Genomic DNA, 24,016 nt, shown 5'->3' with positions numbered 1-24,016 from the left:
TTTAAATCCTGTGTTGGAGAATAGCACTTTTAGAAAGTGGCTGTTCTCTTGTCTAAACCTTTCTGTGTGCCTGGGTTTGTGGAATGTCTGCCTGGTCTGGATGTGACAGGAAGGGGCTGCAGAGCCCCAGAGGAGAGGGTCGGAGCCATCCCGGGGATGAAAGGGCACATCTGCCTGCTTGGGAGGAGGGAGGAAGGAATGCCAGATAAGTGCTGGGCTGTGCCTGCCTACCTCCCCCACATTAGCTCTCTCCTGGTGGTCAACTGACCCCACTGGCCCTGAAGCTGACAGGAAGAAGAAAGCCAGAGACACCTCAGTGCTCCGCAACCCCCAGAACTGGTTTAGACTGGACCCAGGGCCTCCATGCACCAAGAACTTCAAAGACATTGGGGGGTATAAGGAAAGGACCCCTGTCTGCAGAGAATTAGATTCTGAAATTCTGCAAGCAAGAAGGAACCCTCGCTGGAAGGAGGACAGCTAGAGAACTGAAGGAAGACTGCCTTGCTGTGTGCTCTAAGGGCTGACTTGTTCTGCTGTCCACCTGGAAGCTAAGGAGAAGAAAGGGACTTTGCTGTGTGCTGTGACCCTGCCTACTTGAAACTGCCAAGACTCTGCTGTGTGCTGTGTCTACAAGCTTGAATCTCCAAGGGCCTGAGAAGAGCTGGCCCCCTGTCTGCAACCCAGGAACATAAAGGTTGCCCAAGGAAACAAGACTCTGCGGTGCCCCCCGGAAGCTGCTGTGTGGCAAGGCGATCGTGAAGCTGCTGTGTGCAGGGAAACTCGGGGACTGCTGGACTAAGCCCTGCTGATCGCCCCGTGTAGCGCGCTGGCGGCTCTCTGTTCTGCTTGAGAGCGCCGCGCTGTCTATTAACTGCTGCATCTCAAGATCGACGTGTTCATCGACACGTGCTGGTGGGGGCCAGAGGGTTCTGAAGCGCTCCAGCGTGGTGAGGGCTAGATACGCTTGACCCGCCTCAGCATCGCCGCGGGCCCGGGCCCTGAAATCACCCCCGAAGGTCTGCTCGCAGCCACGAAGGGGCCGCGCTGTGGTTGGCTGCCGCCGTAGGCTGAGGGAGAAACGCCGCGACCGGATTGGTCGATTTCCCCAGAGCAGGCGGTGACGTCACGGGAGGCTCGGCAGAAGCGCCGCGACCGGATTGGCTGATTCCCCCTGCGTGGCGGTGTCGTCACGGGAGGCTCGGCTGAAGGGCCGCGACAGGATTGGCTCCCGTCGTCAAGGACCTTGTCTGCCTGCGTAATCACCGCCGGGACCGGGGAAGACTGACCTGACCTCGCCGAGGGAATTGTAGGAGTGCTCGGGCCCCCGGCCTGCCGTCTCTGCTCCTCGCCGCCCCCGAGAGACTGGGAGCGGGCGGAGGACCTGCTGAGACCGGCCGGGCCCAAGCGCGAGTGAGCGCTGGCAAGGGAGGCTCGCCTGAGGCATAAAGAAGTGCCGGGGGAAGGAAAAGGAGTCCCCCCAGCCTTCGGGTGAGACGCGCTGCCGCGCTTAGCATTCCTGGTATTAGGGGCAGATCAACCTGGCTATTTTTAAGCGCTGACATTGTTTTCCTGGCTCGTTTTAAGAGCGAAGTGCATAGAAATCAGGGGCATATTTTTAAGTGCTGATTTGAGAGACTAGAGACTATTTTTATTTTTATGCTAAGAACTGCCTATTTACAAGACCTACTAAGAATTAAGTGCAACCTTGTTCTAAATGAAGTGTTTAACGTGCAACCTTTAAGTTAGAAATGCTATGTGTTTTAAAGAAGTGATTATCATGCAACTGCTTCATTTACATGCTGAAACTAGATAAAGTTATATTTTATATATACTTACCTGTGTGGTCTCAGTTTGTGGTGGATTGGGAATTGTTGTTGTGTTAAGTGCAAATGTTATCCACATTGTCTCCGAGTTTAGCCTAGACTGCTCGCGCCATGCTACCTAGAGGGTGAGCAGGGGTTATATCAGATGGTTATTCCGTCGCCCTGACCGGAGCTAGGGGTCCCTACTTGGGCCAAGGTACTTACCTTTGCCAACCAGAGACGCCCGGTTCTAACATGTACCTTCACACATTTCACACATTTGTTTAGAAAATTCATAATGAATTACATTTTTGATTCACTTGTCTATGTATGCCGTTTAGTTAGCAATAGATCGTAATTGCTTTTTATTTTGAGCAATGACTTGTGCATGTATATGATTTAATGCACGATTCTATCATGATTTTTACTTTAAAAAAGAACAATATTCATGCATGTATCCTAATGTTGTGTATTTAAAAATATATGATAATTGATTATAGCTGGAACATATTGTAAAAATACTACTTTGAAGTTATCTATTTCATTGTTAATTTATTCAGTTCATAAATTTCATTTGTACATATCTGCAATGTCTACTTAACATTTAACCTTCTCGTATTTAAAGTTAATGTCAAGACTATAAATGGATTAAATGACATTCATATAATGACTTATTATGGCAATCATGATTAAGTAGTCTTTCTATTTTTTTAAACTAAAACATTTTTACTATTTTTCAGTTTCACCAAAGAAAAAACAGATAATAAAAACATGCAAATATTTCTAAATGTTTTGAAAAATTATAAAACCTTTGTGTTATAGGTGAACACTATTTATAAGTTAATACAAATTGCTCATCCATTTCCATGAGTCAACAATACAGAGTGCATTAACCCCTTCACTGTGGCGGCTATTCCTCCGTAGTGCTAGGGTGGAGGGCGGTCGAGCGGCGGGCGCATGCTGGTGACGGAAACGCTCCGTCACCAGCGTCAGTTGCACTGTGCTTATGATGGAGCGTTTCCGTCACGGCCCTGCCCTCTCAATAGAACGCTCAGCGCAGGCTCGGAATCCGAGCGGTTCCGTCATTAGCAGGGGAGGGGTTAAAATAATGGGAAAGGCTATTTCGGTAATAATCAAAGAAATCTATACCTTAAGCAAAAGTGTGAGATGGGAACATTTTGTTTTGCTGTCAAGTGTCACTGCATTAGAAACAAAGATGGATTTTATTTTAAAAAATGTGTCACAAATGTATTACATCATTGAACACAATTTCATTTAAAAAATAAACATTTATTTACAAAATACACATGGTAAATGTTATATATGTTTTTCTTTTTTTATCTCTTCTCAGTAAACCAACCCACATAACAAGAAAAATATATACCGGGCCATTGCCAAACAATTTCCCTAGGTAGGGGTCCATCTTCACCACAGCATATACTGCTGTAAGAGTTAGGAGGACCTATGTCGGTGGAATTGCCCCACCAGCTACAAAAACATGAAAGGTTCTCCCATCAGATGAAGCATGTGCGGGGCTACTTGAGATATATAATGCTTCATCTTCTGGAGGTGGCCTCCCCTGACTTGGCAAGGTATCTGCTGTCCATGGAGTAGCAACAAGGGTGTGAGTTGAATGTGTCAGTTGTAAATGTTTTTATAAAACACAATTGTTTTATTTTATAGCTAGTACCATACATTTAGATATGTAAGTATAATAATGTTGTAGAGTTTCTATTTAGACTATTCATAGAGTAAACATGGGTTTCATATATGTTCAATATATTAAAATACATAAATAAAAATAAAAAAATACTAACTTCTAATATTTTGTCACTAGGAGTTATATTTTGAAAAATGTATTATATTTTAAGAAATCAAAATCATGTGTTCATAATTTTAAAATCTAAAGTAATAATGTTATATTTCACAGGAGGTTATTAAATTAAAAAGAAAATTCAAATATAGTACGTTGTCGATTGATTTAAAATTGCGGTTCTTTATTCCTATTTTCCCTCTGATTTTTATAATCTATTTCCAAAAAAGAACAGCCAACACGTGTTTTGAGGGCCACTCCTTCCTCAAGGTTGTAGAGAAATACATACAAATATATTGACAAAGACCATCCTGAAAACTAATCCAAAGACAAAACATAATTTTTTTATGAAACCACGTATAAACATCAAATTGTACATAGTCTAAATCATTTTGATAACCTGGTTTCAGTTAGGAACCATCATTTTCCCACATTTCAACATATTTGTTCACATATAATAACTATTCACAAATGTTTATCAGATATTGATCAATAAATCCTTCAGAGCCTTCACCTGACTCTCACATATCACGTTTTAAATCATCACATTTATCTTCAATCATGCTCTTCTCACTAAATTGTAATTTAAGACAGAATCCCATTTTCCATGACTCTGAAAATCCCAAATCTCCAAGATGCGATCATAAATCTCCAAATAGTACTTACACTTTTTCATGTAGATTTGCTTATGTAATATCTCTTCTTGCATATGTCCTCTTCCTTTCACAGAGATACCCACATATATGTCAAATCAGAACTGACTCAGTATTAGTCCGGTGATATTGAATTGAAATCCATTACAAATGCGAGTAATTTCATATTACTAATACCTGAAAAAACATTACATAAAAACATTCCCATTTAGATCATTGCCACTATATCCCAACTCCAAACATAATAATTGTACAAACAACCCCTTCACCAATCCACTATCTCCACTAGAAACGTATCCCAATATCAATTAATTTTCAAAGAAGACCTCTTCACTAAAACCGGTCCTGCATCCCACTACATGGTATCTGGAAATTATAGTTTTTTATAATTCTCAATAAGTACAAATTAATCTTAACCAAAAAACGATGTATATAATCATCAATGATCTAGAGGTGCAGTTCATTAGTTAAGCCTAATGAGACCCGTGGGTTTCCCCATTGAATCATGAAGTGGATAGTCAAACCAGAAAAAGACTCCTAAAATGGAAAGCCTTCTATTTATAGTCTTTTGAAATTTACTGACAAACTTCCTCCCTTCAAGCAGTTTAACACGGAAGTTGAACTTTACGAGGCGTTTTCAGCCATTTTTACGATTAGAAAAAATGCTCTCATAGTCTTAAATTGAACCTGTCTTCCTGTTAAGAGGAAAGACTCTCATGGTCTTGAATAATAATAATCAAATAATGCATTTTTATTACATTTATTATTTATCCAAACAATGTTTATTTACTTTAAAGAGGGTGATTTGACTAATGTCAGTATATTGTTGCCCACAACAAAAGGTGCATGCCATTTTCCAATACTAGCAACATTTATATGTGAAGATAAATTGTGTGAAGTGATGTGTTCAGAAAAGCAAATGCTGAATTTACTGTGTAAACTGAATATTCATTTAATGTTGTTGGTGTTTATTGTTTTATAATATATATTTTTTTAAATTACACACCAGAAGAAATTTCCAACTAAAAAACTGGATGTTTTCAAAAATGCTAACAAATGTGTTAGCGTTATTAGCTTAACATTGTAGAGCATGTATCAGAAAAAGTTGTTAAGAAACAACATGGCCCATTCATGTATATTTAGGTGTGTTTTCAGCATCTCTATAGCATACATAGGAGATTGTGGCTGTGCATCTGAGGATGAACAATAGAGCTTCTGAGATTCCTAGGGGGCTGGCACAGATTGAAAACATCCCAACAGCACTGAGGGTGAAGGGGATGACTCGGAGGCCACCTCTACATCAGATTAAGAGGCCTCCAGCACAGGCCATCCCCTCATGGTGGAAGACCAACACACTCAGGATGTGCCATCGGTTCTTGTTCCTGCCACCACCAGTAGATCCATCTCCACCTGTTGTGAATGTATCTAGGACCCTAATTAAATATTCCTGATGTATGCCCTTATATGGTTATGATAAATCATTTCCTTATAAAGGCATAAGAATCATACCCATATTTAGTCATAGCCCACGCAGCCCAAATACGACAAGGCTACTTCCTTACATTCCTAGAGAGCACAACGAGTTCTTTCGACACACCAAACCTCCAGCAACCTGGGAATTCCCCATGCCTTTGTTTTGATTTGTCATAGAACTCCTGCCAGCACTAAAAGAACAGCCAGTTCTTAGTGACATCTTTTATTGACGTCTTATGTCCAACCGTACGTCAAACACGTCACCTTCCAGGTATAAATATACCAACACTTGCCTTAAGCAACACACAGTGGTGTGGAGCAGAGCGGCTATCTACTTGTCCGAAGCCCAGCTGATGTGAGAGCCGAAGGAAGCCGTCCCTCCCCTTTGACACACCGGGAAAGAAGCTGCCTTTTCGCACGCCGAGAAATCCAGCTCCGGTGTTTCCAGTCACCATTGCGGGTTACTGGGAGATCGAGTCTGGGGGAACGAGATACAAGACCTCCTTCATTCTATAACCAAGGTACGGAGCTGATTCAAACCTTAAAGAGAATTCTTGATTCAGATTCTTTGCAAAAACCCAACTTAACTTAAAACTGCGATTTACTTACTCCTTCCCACGTATTAGGCTTAGGTCAGGTACACCGGGGTAGGCGTATCTTAGAAGCACCAGTTGAGTTCGTTAGTCAAATGTTTTTATGTATGTAAATATTTTATCCGTTTTAAAGTATCATATGGCTAAGAAACCATATCAATGCTTTTACAGTATTATTTCATAATACTCCTTTTACTGTACGCACTTTCCTTCATGATAAGTATTGCAATTGTAGCAATTCATTTCTCTTGCATGAGAAAGAAGACTGCTCAAGAAAATAACACCTTTTATTGAAAACGCCCGTCTCTCTATTTCTCTGCACCCTGGGGAAATTAAGCATGCATGATTGACTGAGTGAAATAGCTGTCTATTGTTTTCACCCGACTCTGGAGATATACTCCTAATTCTGGGGGAGCAAAGTTGTCATGTTATATGGTTGTCAGAAGCTAATCCCATCTTGTCTAAATCAGGGAAGTTAAACCCCCCCCTATTCATTCGAGAAAGTTTCTAGTGACCTCTGAGCTAGCTGGCAAAACTAATTAAGTCTAACATAGTCAGTAGAGACCTAGATGACCTCAGTCCTACGTCTACACTGCTGTTTATGTTATTCCAATGCGCAGAGCCTATTGGGAATATAGGAACTACACTACATGGCGCCCAACGTTTGGTAAGGCGATAATCTAACGCAAGATACTAGAGAAACTCAGTCGTGCTTTTCACACAGACCCCTTTCTCCCGTAAAAACTCCAATAGACGTCTGGAGTGGGTGAAAGGTCAATATCCACCGAAACTTAGTAGGATGAGAATCTTATGTATTAGTTTACGGTATAGTCAACGTTGAAGGATACAATGTTCTGAAAATATTGTGCACCTAATCTTTGTTTCATTGAAACTTGATCTGCAACAAAAAACTTTCTGTCAGTAAAATGCCGGAAGGTGATGAAGAAAGAGATACTATTGCGTCTCAACTGTTGTTAGATGACACAACTCTCCAACAGAATGACTCGAATGCTATAATCATTCCGGTCAATATAAGAAAAACCATAACTGTAAAACTTATAGAAAATGGGGTATAATCGAGAGGAGGTACAGTTGTATTTGTGGTAGAGGCCCATGAATATCGGCAGACAGAGGTTTTCTATTCCTGGATAACTTTTCCAGCAGAACATGCTGTGACACGTGAGTTCCACTACTATAAAATAGCGGATTCTTCAGAGGAATACTCTCCTTTCGAGGAAGTTGAAATTCCACTAACATACAAAGAGCACCTGCTCTTATTTAATGGCGCCCTAAAACATCAAAATCACATTACCAGGCCTGTGCAGCCAGACCCCGTTGGGTCTCCAACGCGCTATAACAAGGTTGCACAAATATACTTGCACGCATGGGCTGCAATTCAACTATAAAAAAACTAAAGGGGTTTGCTTCTCGTCTCACCAAGGGCAGCAAACATTCAGATGGCACATCGCGGGAAACAACATAGAGCAATGTCCCACCTATAAGTATCCTGGAGTACTTGTTGATTCAAGATGGTCACTAAAAGAACACACGTTGTACAGAAAATCTCAGGCAATCAAATTGCAGTTTGCCCTAAACATACTAAAAACAAAATTAACATGTCCATCCAACGAATACTTGCTGAAAGTGATCGCTGCTAAATTTTTACCCTCCCTCACGTATGGCTCCGACCTATACAGAGGCAAAGATGCAAATTTCCTGAATCTCCACAGTCAGCGCTGTTCAAATACCTCTACCAAATTCCGAAGTTTGCATCACAGGCGCAGGTACGCCTTGAATTCGGGTTACTTAACCAGCATCACGCAAGACAAGCCGCCATAATAAAAATGTGCTGGAAACTAAGAGCAGCACAAGAGGACATGCTGATGGGTCACTGTTGGACTGAAATCAACAATCAAACCAAAGGAAAAATGGCATGGAAAAAAACACTGGAAGAAGCGTTGGAAAATCTTGACATGAAACAGACGTGGAACAATGAACATACCTTCGCGGCCTTTAAAAAAGCTGCCAATGATGCGGCGAAACATAAATCCAGGATTGCTGACAAAGCAACATTGGCCAAGAAAAAACACGGATGGATGGTACTGGCCATGTACGACAGAAGCATTTCGCAACCGTATCGAGTTAATTACATAAAACCATCTACGCAACAAATGCTATTACGACTGCGGCTGGGAACCTATACCACAAAAGACCAGATCCCGGCATGGCGGAAAACATGGCCAACATCATTGTGCAGACTTTGTGGTCTGGCTGAAGAATCCCTGATCCACCTCCTGTGCATCTGTCCCGCTCTGAGCAACCTGAGACGGTATTATCTCCTTCAAATATTCCGCCTTTTCCAAATCAGAACATGTCGGCCGGCAGTCATGCTAGTAATGAACAGCGAACAGCTGCAGACAGCCTGCAGGGCCACCCGTTTTTTTCAGAAAGTGAGCCTCCTATTGATGAAAAACGAAAAAGAGGTGACTAATGGGACAAAATACAAAGTCTCACTGAAACAAAAGACTTTGAAGCTAGATAATGAAAGATAGACTTTTTTTACTCTGAAATGGTCACCAGTCAGCAGATGCACTCTTATTTATTTTATGGAATAAGTTCTTTGAAATTTTCTCCTTTTTTGAAAGGTTTTTATTAACCATATACAATAAAAAAAACTTTTGGTTCAGCTAAAACAACTAATTAAAATTCATAGACAATTGGTCCAATTTGTCATGCGGACTTCAACAGTCCAAACTACAATTAAAGTTCCACAAAACACCCCTCATCAGGGGAACACTAATAAAATTACACCACAGAATATACAATCATGTCTTGGTATAACACCCGCAAAACTGGAACAAATTCCTTTCTGTTTAGCTCAAAAAAATCACTTAGATAGAGGCAGTATTTCCTGATTCTACCACTCACGAAAAACACAGAATCCTGACTATCTGTCTCCCAATGGGGATTGCACCACATGTGGAGGACTGTGACACTTGGGGCACGGTCTTTGCTTCTATCTACACAAAAACACATGGTGCTCCGTCAATGGCAGTTATACCAGATTTACTAAGACAGATTCAAAACGAATACGGTCCAGAACCTGCTTTAACTCTGGGTATGAAATTACTGAAAGACTTTAAGCAGGTCTCTGCTATATTATTAGCCAACATAAAAGGAGAAGCAGCATGTGTGGCAATCCGCCAAAAATTGAAGGAGACAGATATAACAGACCAACCGTTTGAGCTTGCTAAAATAATTGAAAAATTCTATGAAGAATTAGGCAGAGATAGTTTGGGTCGTAAACCAGTAAAACCCCAACTAATTGAAAATCCTGAAAAAACCTTTATTAAAAACAATCTCAATTCTCACAAAAGAAGAAGTGGGAGTGTAATAAACAAACCACTTTAAGAGAAAAACAATTTCAGTCCAGAGGAAGGTCTCCTCAATGGAGAAATAGATCTCCAGAAGGAGGGGGCAAGTCTCCCCAAAGGGAGCCCTCTTAAAGAAGATACAACCTTAGAAATAGGGACAATTTGAGAAAACCTGACAGATATCAAGATATTGATACACGTCCCTCTCGATCTTTTCAGACTTCCTCACAGAAATCAGAAAGAAGAGGACGGTCAGAACACAAGGAAGAGCACGTCAAGTCCAAAGACAAAGAACCTGCTCATCAAAGTAAAAATCACAATTTCCCAGAAAGAAGGTAGCAAGTATTAAAATTAAACATGCCGAGAATCCTGAGGACACAACTGAAAAACGGAGAGTGGGCCCAGACAATGCTAGACAGCGCAGCAGAAGTGACCATAGCTCGCAAGATCCTGATGAATCTTCTGGAGACAGTGGACACGAATGAATACATTCAGGTGGAAACTGCAGACACGCGAGTTAGCGTGCCCCATAAACTATATGAAATAACATTACATATAGAGGGAGATAAAACTAGGAAATAAAAGGTCTCTTTTGGGAGAATCTATCTAAAGGCTATGATAGCTGAAAAAGACTGGCCACCAGAGTTTGTCAGGGAGTGCCCTCATGGCGAATAAATGATTATGCCTGCCTTCTCAAATCATATCCCAATTCATAAAAAATACACATTTGCAAGAAAATGGGCAGTGGCCCAAGCCCCTGCTTTATATAAAAATCATGTAGGATGGGATGAGGATTCTCCTCCCCACAAAATCCAGTTAAAAAATCAGCCTATTGCACAAAGGCAGTACCCAGTTAAACAAGAAGCTAAAAAGCAAGTCAGAGAGATCTTAGATCAACTTGAATATCAAGGGGTGATTGAAACATGCACCTCACAAATGAACAATCCTTCGTTTCCGGTCTCCAGCCAGATGATTCATATCCTCTAGTTTTGGACTACAGAAATCTAAACTCCTGCTGTAAAACGTTTGCAGTCCAAAACTCACACAGTGCAGCACTAATGAATAACATTGTGCTCAAAAAATATAAAACGACATTAGATATCTCTAATGGATTCTTCTGTCAAAACAGTGCACCTGAAAGCAGGTATTTGACCACTTTCTCAATAATGGGGTCACAAAAACAATTTTGTCGACTCCCACAGGGATTCAAGAATAGCCCAGGATTATTCTCAGCAAGGGTAAAAGAATTACTACAAATATATGATGATGAGGCATTATCCTATGTCGATGACATCTATCTTACAGACGATGACCTGGAGACTCACTTGAAAAGAGTGAACACAATAATACTTGGGTTCGCATCGGAAGGTTACAATGCAACTTTTAAAAGTCAAGAATAGCCCATCTAACTGTCTTATTTTTAGGATATGAATTATCAAGTGAAGGCAAAAGCATAGCAGACAATTTCTTAGAGAAATGTGCAGTACTCCAAACACCTAAAACGCTGAAGAATTTACAATCAATACTAGGTTTCCTGAATTTCGGAAGAACATACATTCTAAATTATGCAGAGAAGGTTAAACCTCTCTACAAATGAAGAAAACCTGATTTCAAACCAATTAATTGGACTCAAAAACACACAAATTTTTTTAGATCATTACAGACAGACATGTTAACGAAAACAAAACCGCAAACACGCGCAAACGAACGCAACCTTGTAATCCGAATCATCCAAGGAAGATGCGGATTCACATACCTGACCTCTAATGAGGGAGAAACTGTACCAATAGCTTACAAATCACATTTGTACACACAAGCTGAAATGAAATTCAGTTCTATAAAAAAATTCTGACAGTGGTTCATACTGCTGTAGCAAGAGAAAGAGCCCTAGCCCAAGGCAAGAGAATATCTGTTTTACCAGTAGAATCAGCCATTGAGGCATTACCAAGCCCACGCAATCTAAATGCTGTGGCATTAGATCCAAAATGAATACAATGGGAAAATTCTCTTCCTGCAGAAGACGTGAAACACTTTTTTGATCCGAAAATGAAAAAACTAGAAAATCTGGAATACAAATATGAATATCCTCTGCCGACCGAAATCCTGCCTCTCGAACAGTACACCTGTGTAATCTACACAGACAGATTTGCACAACATTTTGTTGTGGAAAAGTAAATTTACAGTAACGCGGACGCGATTGTTAAAGGTCGGTGGCGCTTAGGTAAATTCAGACCAATGGTTACTAAAACCGAATCATTCAGAAACTGTACAGCTCAGCGAGCTGAAATAAGATCTCTAAAGATGGCGCTTGAAAATGCCGATCGCGAATTCCCCACACTGATAGTGTGCGATTCACATTACTGCGTCCAGTCTTACAATAGGAGCATGCAGACTTGGATTCAAAACGGGTACAAGGATGACACAGGTGCCACAATAAAGCATAAATGCTATGGGAACAAGTAGCTCTTTTGCAGAAAGAACTAAAAAAGAATCACGTGATACATACACTGAGTCATCAACGTGATGGCGTTCACGTTGCAGGGAATTAATTGGCTGATAGAGCCACAGCGGCAGCTGGTCAACCGGCTTCCGTAGCCACTAAAAAGCGTTCAGAAAAACAAATAGATGGAGATACCATGCTGGCAGTAAAAGCCTCATTAAAAGGCGACTATGCGGCATTACCTCTCAACTATCCACTCAATAATACATACATAATTGATGCAAACTCCATTCCATTTGCTCGAATCCCTGGAGTGGGGGATAGAGTAATTCCAAACACGAACCGGAGAATCCTCTTGATACAAGAAGCATACATGGGATTGGGTCTGAGGCACCAAAGAGATCCTGAAATCTCTGATAGAATTACAATCACAATACTGGTGGCCTAGGATGAGCGTAGAAATTTACAAATTTGCAATGAATTGTGAGGACTGCAACAGAGATCGCAGTTGTGAACCAAACCAGGCACCAGCCCAGATACCACTATTAGACAGCATCAGGCTATCTATGCGCAGACATCCGACCGGACAAATGCGGCCCCATAAATATTAAGACTAGATTTATTTGGATGTGGCCCTGGCGCTCGGCTGACGCTAGAACTGTTATGAAAGATTTGCGAGTCTTTATCGGCACATACGCAATTGGCATGCTACATTCTGACCAGGGTCCTGCGTTTAGCTCTCGAGCTTACAAAGAAGCCATGACCAGCATGGGCATTGCTTTGCGGTACTCTTCTCCCTTCCATCCTGAGGGAAATGCGGTTGTGGAAAGAAAAAAACCGTGACATAAAGCAATTTATAACAGCGAGGGTATTAGGTTCGGGTGATGGGTGGGTCAAACATCTAACAAGTGTCCAACCTAGTCTTAACAATCTGCCAAGAAATTCTCTGAAAGGTTTCACTCCATACGAACTATTGTTCTGCACTAGAATGAAAATCCAGGATTTAGATTGTCAAACTTCAGTGGTGGAAGAAAAAACCTTTGATATCAAAGATAGTTTGGCTGTTTTACAGGACTTGAATGAAACAAGAAAAAGTCTAAGTAACATAAAGTCTAAGCCAACAATCACTGAAGAACCACCTGTCCCAGCAAGACCTGTCTGGATTCCAAAGATTGGGGATCTGGTCAGAGAAAAGATTGCCGTGAAGAAGGAATTTGGGCCTTCTTACAGAAAAGCAGTACCTGTCTTAGCTGCCTGCGGAACAAGATCAGTGGTACTACCACCACTTGCTGGTAAAAAGGAGAACCGAGTTGTATCCATCCACCTGGTGAAACCACAATCATGTGGCCAATAATAAGTAGTAGGCCCAGTGGACTCCCAAGAAATAGCAGAACACCAAATCTTGCTACAATCCAAGAGGTTCAAACTGAAAGACTAATCACTTTCAATAAACCTAGAGTGAATAAAAAAGGACTATGCAACAAAGCCATGGAACTTGTGCCTCTTGAAACCCAAATTGCAACAGTTCATGAAGAAACACCAGTCTACAACGATGTAGCCTCGGACTATACAAATGTAACAAGAGAAAATGCAAAGATCAATGGAAATCCGGAAGCAATCCCACCAATTGACAGATCTGCATCTGGCTACTTTATCAACTTTGATGATTTTTCCGATGATCCAAGTGAACATGGAGACAAGCCAGCAACAAAAACTTTCAAAAAGAAAATTACAGAGCTTTTTCATCAACTCAAAGAAACATATCTGATTTCCCCTTGGATTTAACTATGGATTGTGTTAGGTGTACTTATCCTACTACTTTGGTTCATCTTAGTTTTAATTTTGGGAACATTTATTGATGGAAAATATAGTACAATGGACACAGAAGTCAGAACATCAACTTGGTCCTGAAACCACACAGATCCTCTCACATAGAGAAAAGAGAACTATCATCAGTGAACATCACATCAAAGCCTATACCTGGTGGTATAGCATGGGACAGTACTGACTATGAAATCTATGGCCCGGTAGAGCTCTTGAAATATCCACACCAATTCAAGATTTCATTAAGTGACTTTGTGACACCAAGTTCTTTCTCTGATGATTGGGACTTTGAAAATATTAATAATATGATGTCAGATTTAGAAATATCAGCAAAATTTACAGAACATGGGGGCATATTATCAAGGGGGTTTATCTCCGCTTTTTTGGCTTTAAAAGCCAAGAAAGCGGAGATAAAATTATCTCCCTATTACCAAGCTGTCACTAACACCAGTTAGCGACAGCTAGTAGGAGATAGCGACCATCTTGGGCCCCACTTTGCATGTCAGTGATATTTATCACTAATGAGATGCAAAGTGGGCGTGCCAAGATGTTAGAGACTGAAAACAGTCGCTAACATCGCTATCTCCTATTACCAACTTTTGGAGATATTCGCGCTAAGCGGGAATATCTCCAAAAGCTAACACCTGCCCTGAGCAGTTCTTAGCCATGTTATCCAATGGGAGGTGGATAACATGGCTAAGAGCATTTGCTCCATAATTCATGATTATCGCTGACTTTTCAGCGATATTCATGCATTTCGGCCGTTTTTTATCGCATTTGCGATAAACCTTGTTAATAGCAAGGTTTATCTGCGATAAAAATCGCCGATGTGTGGCGATAATTTTTGTCTCTAAACAAGTTAGAGACAAAAATTATCGCTAGTTGTTGGTAATATGCCCCATGATTATTTACAGAGTTCATCGAATTATGAAGAAATGTATTGCTACAACCACTATGGTCATCATTATCTGCATAAATCTACAAATCCTAGAAATGTTTTTACTTATAATCAATGGGAACATTGTCCAACTCCACCAATAGGCAGTTCAAAAACATTTTATGAAAAATTCCCATACTTTTCAGGGTTTAATTACACTGATCCAGAAACGTTTTATTTCAAAATGTTAAATAAGACTGGAATGAAAAACATGTTGACAAATACTAAATTGATTTATTCTGAAAAATGTATGATGAAATGTCTACATTTGGTTTTGAGTTTTGGAAAAACAACATTGAAACAAAAACCATCTGGGGAACAAAAGAATGGCAGGTAAAAGGTCTAGAAGCATTATTCAGAGCCTGCATGATCCCAGAACAAATAATGTTCCTGAATAACACAATTCAGCAAACAACCTGTCTTGGTTTAGCCAAGATAGAAGATTTAAATAACCTGTCTATACAAAAACCTATTCCTGATAGAAACACCACTACAGATGAGGGGTTAGACGTGTCCTATATTTTAAAACAAAACAGAACAAATCCTGATTGGAAAAAATGGTTGATCTGGCCCATAGACACAAATAACTGTCAAAATAGATTCCTGAACTAAATACAGGGGTTCAAACAGAGCAGGCCAGACCCTAGATATTCCCAGAAACAACATCCAGGGATAGTTACAACATACAGTATAGGAAAACTATGCCTTGACTGTCTACAGAAATCCACACTTCCCGAAATCAATCAACACTTAACTTAACTTAACCCCTTCGATGCTCATGACGAGCTCAGCTCGTCATGAGGCACAGTGGAGCTGTGCTGATGACGAGCCGAGCTCGTCATGAATAGTAGGAATGACCCTCATGCAACACAGGAGGGGAAAATGCACAGCAGCCATGTGGTTAAAGAAGGTGCTGACTTGCGAGATTTCATAATTGGACCTCGCAAACAGCGTTAAAAACATTTCATATACGCTGGTATATACGCAGCTTACAATGAAGCTTGGAAATTAAAACAAATTGAAACTGCAGAAAAAATACGGGAAATTGATCGTATTAATTTAGAGAAATCACTTTCTGTAGTGGACAATGGTTTAACGATTCTGTCCTCCAGAATCTATTCACTGGACAGCATTGTATCATCTGTTATTGATATAATAGAGCAGGACATGCTAATGTTACAACATGGCCAGTCCCAATTACGTTCTATTGTACAGCTAGGCTGGACGTAGCAAAACCTGCATTCAGGCTGTATGCCATGGCATTTAATCAACACAACGTCTTTATTTTCTATCTTTAACCTTCCTGATAAACAAATCAGTTTGGCACAAAAAGGAGCAGACTATATGATACTGAGCATTGAAAAACTTGAGAGATTACCATTGACAATGTCAGGTAGACCTGTCATTGAATGGATAATACATGGCACCATTAAAATCCCGTTAACAACTTTTCAGTTTCAATACTGCCAAAAATATATACCAGCAGGCCTGTATGAAAGGTTGGGTAAAGGATACATCAAATCGACCTGGAATTTACCTTGTACACACAAATGTTACAGTGAAGGGAAAAAAGAGGTATTTCTTAGTTGTAATGATTGTAAAAAATCACTAAGCAGTACACTCCTGTGTCAAGGTATTAACTTGCATGGGGCCTGTGAAGGTTCATCAAACAACCTTTCATGTCATCTGCAGGGCACCCCTACTACACAGATAGAGCCATTTTTCAGACAACTATCCAATGGTAGCTACGTTCTGATAAGTGACCACAGCTGCTGTGGCATGGTGCCAGGAAAACCCTATCTCGTAACTGTAACCTCCAGGGTCATTTGCTGTATGCAAGTATTGTATCCAAACATCAATCCAGACATGGAGGCGGCAATATGGCCTTATGTGAATATCTCTTCTATTCGAATAGATACTTTAAGCTGAATAAGGTCTATTCTTTTACAGACAACTGTGCCTTTAACCTCGTCCAAAGAGACGTATGACCTGCAACTTGCAAGGACAGCGGCAGAGATACATACCCTATTATCGACAAATTGCCCCTTGCATTTCGTAGAAATGTTAAGTCAAATCTTAAACATGTCAGATACCAGTGGCATCACACATGTATTTAAGACAATTTTTTCGGGACTGCCAACACCCTTCGAAGCAGCTCTTGGCATCTTCCCGAATTTTGTGCATTCGCTCTCCGGTGGCCTGCCTCTTATTTTGGGACTCGTAGCAGGAATTTTATTTTTGTTCCTTCTGCTCCGATATGGCAAGCCAAGTCACAGACAAAACTCTGGCTACGATGGAAGAAATGATCCTAGCAATACGATACCGAGAACGTATCACTAAAGTCCGCGGATTGGCCCAGCTAAGAGATCTGAATACTACCTGGTTTCTTTCATTCAGACCATTTTGGCAAAATTGCATCTTACCTGTGCTTCGATGTCTGCTATGCGGAGAAGAATGCGTGTTGGACGTTTGTCTTACACTACCATTAGCAGTACCAATGGATATCGATGCTTTGCTTTGTCCAGTAACGACTCATGCAAGGTGTTGTCCCCAGCGGCTACCTATTCTGATGACGGCATTCGTTTAGACTTCACCATTACAATTAGGTGACGGTGAGGTACGAGATGAAAGCGGCACCACACAGGTACAACCTTTTGTGAACATTGCTGATCCTGACATCGAAGATGGCAAGGCATCGCACATATGCACTATTTCCACCTGTTCGGAGTTGGCCCAACTTTCACCTACTGTTGTAGACGCATTTTTTACCGGCCTATCAGAAGTAATGTCCTCCCCTAACAACGAGAATAATATTTGAAAAAGCGAGCTCACAGCGTTCCCTGAACTCTGAATTCGGCCTTCAGTTTTGATAAACAGAACTCTAAAAAGACAGTGAAACAAATAATAATAATAAAACCATTTATAAAGCGCCTGGTTACGCAAAAACAGTGTGTCCCTGCGCTAAATACTGCAAAATTGCTCAAAGGAAAGACCAAGGGTGAGCCAGAAGGGAGCGGAGAAAGGAACAGGGGTTATACACGGGGAAAGAGAAGAGTTTCAAGTTTTCCCCGGAACCTATTTTCAGAGGGTTCCATCCGGATCTCGAGCGGGAGTTCGTTCCAACACTTGGCAGCCAGGTATCTGAACGAACATCCTCCCATCCTAGCTCTGGTGATTTTGGGGAGTTTAAACATCATCGTTCCGGAAGATCTCAGGTCCCTAATGGGGCGGTGTATCGTGAGAAGGCTTTGAAAATAGCCTGGACCAATGCCATGGGTGATTCGATGAGCAATGCAAAGGGACTTAAATTTAATTCGCTCCTTAATAGGGAGCCAGTGAAGTTTAGACAGAGCAGATTTCCCTGATGCTCTGCGTCTAAGCAAAGTTATAAAGCCGCCTTAACAAAATATCATTCCCTATGTAAAACTGCCAAAGCTGAACATGTTAACCACACCATCCTTGAAGCAAAAAATCGTCCAAAGACACTCTTCAAGGTAGTACAAAAACTCTCGGGCGCACTGTGTCAGCCCAAAGCTCCCTGTCTTAACATGGCACAATGCAACTCATTGGCTGAATTCTTCATCGCCAAAGTTGATACCATCTACTTCAATTTTGGGAATTTATCTCCCCTCCCCTCTCTGCCCAACTTACCCGCCCCAACTTCATCTTTCGATCAAGGGACACCAGAGGACAATAGCCCCACCCACTCTCTGCCGACCCCTTCCTCTCCACCCACGTTCTCCTGTGACTTTGGGCTCACATCTGATACCTGTCCTCTGTCTGCTCAGTTGATCGACACATGGGATCCGCTCAATATCGAGACTCTCACCGACATCATCAGTAAAATCAAATCCGGTTCCCCACTGGACCCTATTCCCCCTCAAATTCTAAAAAAGCTAGACAATTCCTCCCTAGAACTCATCATGGATCTTCTAAATTCCTCCCTAAGAGAAGCGACTGTACCCTCCGCATGGAAACACGTGATGATAATGCCTTTACTAAAAAAGGCCAATGCTGATCCCAGCATTTTAGCTAATTTCCATCCTATCTCGCTTATTCCGGTATTCTCTAAAATTTTAGAAAAGCACATCAACTCTCAACTTTCCACCCATGTTGAGTTAAGGGGAATTTTACATCCGTCACAATCCGGCTTTAGATCCGGTTTTTCGACGGAATCTACTTTGCTGGGAGTCTCGGAAAACATCTGTTTCCGAGTTCACAGGGGGGAAACCGTGGCACTCATTTTGCTTGATCTGAGTGCCGCATTTTGACACGGTTTCCCACCCCATTCTTGTCAATGCCCTCCGATCATCTGGCATCACCGGCTCAGCTCTCAACTGGCTTGTTAGCTTCCTATCTGACCGCACCTTCCAAGTCTTCTCTTCCTCATCCGCTTCCCAAACTTTTACATCTGCGTATGGAGTCCCACAGGGTTCCATCTTGAGCCCCTTGCTCTTCAACTTATACGTCAGACCTCTGGCGTCTATTGCGGAGCAAGCTGGGCTCACAATTTACTCCTACGCAGATGATACCTAGATCATCTATTCTCTTTCCTCAGACTCCCATGCCTCCTCATCCGCCCTCTGTTCAGGATTAAGCAACATCGCAGCTTGGATGTTGGACAACAAACTGCAACTGAATGGGGAAAAACAGAACTTCTTCTGTTTGGCCACAACACCATCTATGGGGACCCCAACATTGGCCCACTCAAATGGGCAATCCACCCACTCCTTCTAAATCAGCACGCAACTTAGGCGTGACTTTCGACGACCAGTTATCACGAAAAACCATGTGGTCAAAACCTCCTCCACCTGCTTTACAATCATCAAGTGGTTGCGCAAAATCATCTGGATGCTGCCTGTGGATACCCAGAAAACTGTAGTCCAGGCTCTAATCACTTCAAGACTAGACTACAGTAACATCCTTCACCTGGGTGCCAACAAGGAGATGATCCGTAGACTGCAAACAGTCCAGAATATGGCAGCAAGACTGCTCTGCAGATTACCTAACACTTCCCCTACCTCCAACTCCCTCCGCACACTACACTGGCTCCGCATTGAAAATCGCACGAAATTCAAGGCTCTCTTCATCATGCACAAAATAAATACTGGTCTGGCCCCACCATATCTCACATCCTTGGTTCACCATCACTGCCCGCCCGCACTCTGCGCTCATCTAACCAACACCTTTTCTCAGTGCCTAGAATCAGAAAAGCCAGAATGGGAGGCCGTTCCTTTGCCTGGCTAGCCCCTTCACTTTGGAATTCTCTTCCCCTTCAGCTACGAAAAGAACCCAATTATCTCAGATTTCGCAAACAGGTAAAAAATTGGCTATTCAACATGTAGCTTCCTCCCTTCTGACTAATGACTTCCCCTCTCCTTTGTTGGTTTTAGCGCCGGGAAACCTACGGGTAGCTGAGCGCTTTATAAACTTAAATATAATAATAATAAATTGGGTGAGTGAAATCAATTTGTTTATAAATAAGAGTAAAATAATGCCTTCACCCGAAAATCGGTGGAGACAACAAGCGTTGCGCTAAATCCGCGCGCTGGTGCAAGGGGGTAGAGGACACAAAGGGCAAGTGCTCACAGTAAGTTTTTAAAATCAAATAACAAGAGAAAAGAGTGACCGCCCGGCTCAAGCCTCAGGCATCAATTGCAGTATTCTCCCCTCCCGAGAACAAAATTATTTTCCCAAATTTCCAAAATATTTACCGTTTTTTGGCACATGGTACTCTGCTTAAAGTTGAACTATTATTAGAGAACGGAAGTTCTATTTTTAGAAACTCTAGAGACAATATTTCGAATCAGCCTCTAGCCTATGTACAATCTTTTACCGTATTATTTCATAATACTCCTTTTACTGTACGCACTTTACTTCATGATAAGTGTTGCAATTGTGGCAATTCATTTCTCTTGCATGAGAAAGAAGATTGCTCAATAAAATAACACCTTTTCTTGAAAACACCCGTCTTTCTATTTCTCTGCACCCTGGTGAAATTAAGCATGCACGATTGACTGAGTGAAATAGCTGTCTATTGTTTTCACACGACTCTGGAGATATACTCCTTATTCTGGGGGAGCAACGTTGACATGTTATATGGTTGTCAGAAGCTAATCCCTTCTTGTCTAAATCAGGGAAGTTAACCCCTCTCTATTCATTCGAGAAAGTTTCTAGTGACCTCTGAGCTAGCTGGCAAAACTAATTAAGTCTAACATAGTCAGTAGAGACCTAGATGACCTCAGTCCTACGTCTACACTGCTGTTTATGTTATTCCAATGCGCAGAGCCTATTGAAAATATAGGAACTACACTACACACCCTCAATCCTGTGTCCCCAGGATTAAGGTCATGCCCAATCTATATAAGGTCAGGGGTCTCCTTTGTCCGAGGCACCTTTCCCCTGCCCCCTTGCCTCCAGCACCGGTGTCTGTAGAGGGACAACAGCTAGTGACAACCTTCCTGGATGGCATTGACTCTGCAATGTCTGCTTTGACTCCCCCAAAGGCCTCTTCTTACACATGTGCTTCTGCAACACCTTCATTCATTCCTCATTCTACTGTTCTTTCCTCTCCTGCCCAAATTCCAACATCTTGCTGTATCCAAACACTTGACTCAATTCACACCCTCATCCCATTCTTACCCTCAAAAGGTAAAAATAACACTGCACCCATCACAACCCTCAACTCATTAAAGAAGTACAACCACTTGCACGCATACAAACACACACCTTCAAATTCATCAATCTTTTAGGCATCAAACTAAACAGATAAATACACATACTCTTAAATCCACACATGGCCCTACATCTTCCCAAGCCCCTAAACTCTACCCTGTTTCTACCACTTTTACTACCCCAAAATACCCCAAAGTTCCAACATTTTCATAGACCCCTAATTTTGCTCATACTTCTACCTCATTCCATACCACAAAAGCCTCCCATGTTGCCAAATGTAAGAATAGCCCTAAACCATACCCTGCTCCTACGAGACAGAACACCATGCATCTCACATATTTTCAAGCCAGCAATAACGCGGACATTCTCACAAGCAACAAAATAAACACAAGCACACACATCAATAGATACAACAAAAAACAGAAAGCCACACACTTCCTCAAAACAAACAAACAAACAAAACTCTACCAAAGGTATACACAGAAAAAAACAAAAGAGCACTCCCACACACATCCACCTATACAAACCACAAAAACACACAAACAGCCACATATACAATACAACACTTGGATTCACTAACACACACTCAAACAACACATACCTACCTGATCCCTCAAACCCATCCATACCAGTCCACCTACTCATTCCCTTCCAACTCTCACCCTCGATAAAACTTATTTAACCACCCTAAACAATTCAGAGAGTCTATAAACCACCTGAGGACTACTTGCCAGGATAACATCTGCTCCAGAGGTATATACATGGCCTAGAGGAGAATAATGTTGGACAACATTATGAGGCAAGATTGATTGTTTGAGCCATTTCCAATAAGCAATCTAAATGCTGACAGAACACTGCACATGTAATTTAATTCTATTTGGTTTATTCCCTACTTTTTATTTGTTACCCAGAGGAGGAAAATGTGTTTTGCCATACTTTTATCATTTACTGTTTATTTATTAAAATACATTTAAAAAATCGTTTTGTCTGTTACATATTTAATGTCTGCAAAAGTGTCCATAATGTGAAATAAACATCACTAACAATCATAGTTTATGTACGAGATAATTATATTTATAGAAAATATACAAATAGATCAAAAAATTGAATGCAATGTGTTGCATTCAGAACATTTCTGATTTAGTTTTCTCTTACCTTGAAAGCAGAAGTTTGCGTTATTTAAGATAATTATGGGACACAAAATTTCTACATGGAATTTGGGACATGTCCGAAATTGAAAGAACGTCCACCCTGCCATAAGTGGTGTAGGGCCTGCAATGTTTATATTACAATAGAATTAAGAAAATGTGTTTTTTATGTAAAAATATTAAACATTAAGATGTTGTATGGATCTTTTGTAATATCCAGATGTAAAAAACACACACAGACTTGGAATGAAGTAATGTTCACACAGTTAATAGCAATGAAGGCACTGTAATCCACAGTTGCCATTGAACCTACAGCCCTTGTGTACATTTGATCAAATAGACACTAAGGGGGTGATTACGGTATGGCCCGCATCATGGTGGGCCGCTCGGTTTCCTTTCGGATCGCCTCATTGGAGGCGGTCGAAAAGGGAACCAGCCAGTCTTTCCGGCTGGCTTCTGATGGGCTTGGAGAGTGCGCCTGCCAGTCAGAAGCCAGCAAGTAATCTCGAGAGCGGGTCCTTCCGCCCTTGAGATTACCATCACGGTTTCCGACATCGTTTCTATGCTGGCCTGTCTGAGATGGAAACCATGTCGGAAAGCATGTTTGGGGGCCCCCGGCTTCTGGTTGAAGGACGGTGGGGCACCTATTGTGCCACCCGGTTGATCCCTGCACTCCAAAGCACTTACTTTGAGGTGCCTGCCACGGGGTGCAAGGATAAACTGCACTTCCCTTTTGGCAATGGGAGCTTCTTTTCGACTGGATTACAGCCGTAAGACAAGTTCCCATATAGAAAAGTTGAATGCGACCAAACAGTGTTTGGAAGCATTATAATAGGCGGGTGGGGAATGCCGATGGGGTGTCGGTCGGTCCCATGACCGAGTTGGTGCCGGGCTGAAGGAATTCCGTCCGACTTCGAAATAACCCCGTAAGAAGTTATATTTAAAGTAACAATTGCAATTATTAGTACAAATTCTCAGCATTTGATACAAATGTTGGAGCACAGGCAATCTATCCATGGTTTGCAGAGTAAATCTACACAGAAGTAAAATATAATTTTTAAATGGTGTACAAATAAAATCCAGGATAACGACAAAGGGGTATGCAGTACCTTGGTAGAGATTATAAGAAACAGGTCATTAATCAACTGGGGAATCAGAAAGGGGGGAGTCTGAATGCTCAGGAGCAAGATGGGTGTCATGCTTCATGATAGGGGCATGCTCCTCATTGAGCCTGTGCTGCAGTGCTCGACTGGCACCCACAAGGGTGCTCTTTGCCAGATATAT

Source organism: Lissotriton vulgaris, chromosome 6, assembly GCF_964263255.1.
Source record: "Lissotriton vulgaris chromosome 6, aLisVul1.2, whole genome shotgun sequence".
Taxonomy (NCBI): Eukaryota; Metazoa; Chordata; class Amphibia; order Caudata; family Salamandridae; genus Lissotriton; species Lissotriton vulgaris.
This window is presented reverse-complemented; position numbering follows the sequence as displayed.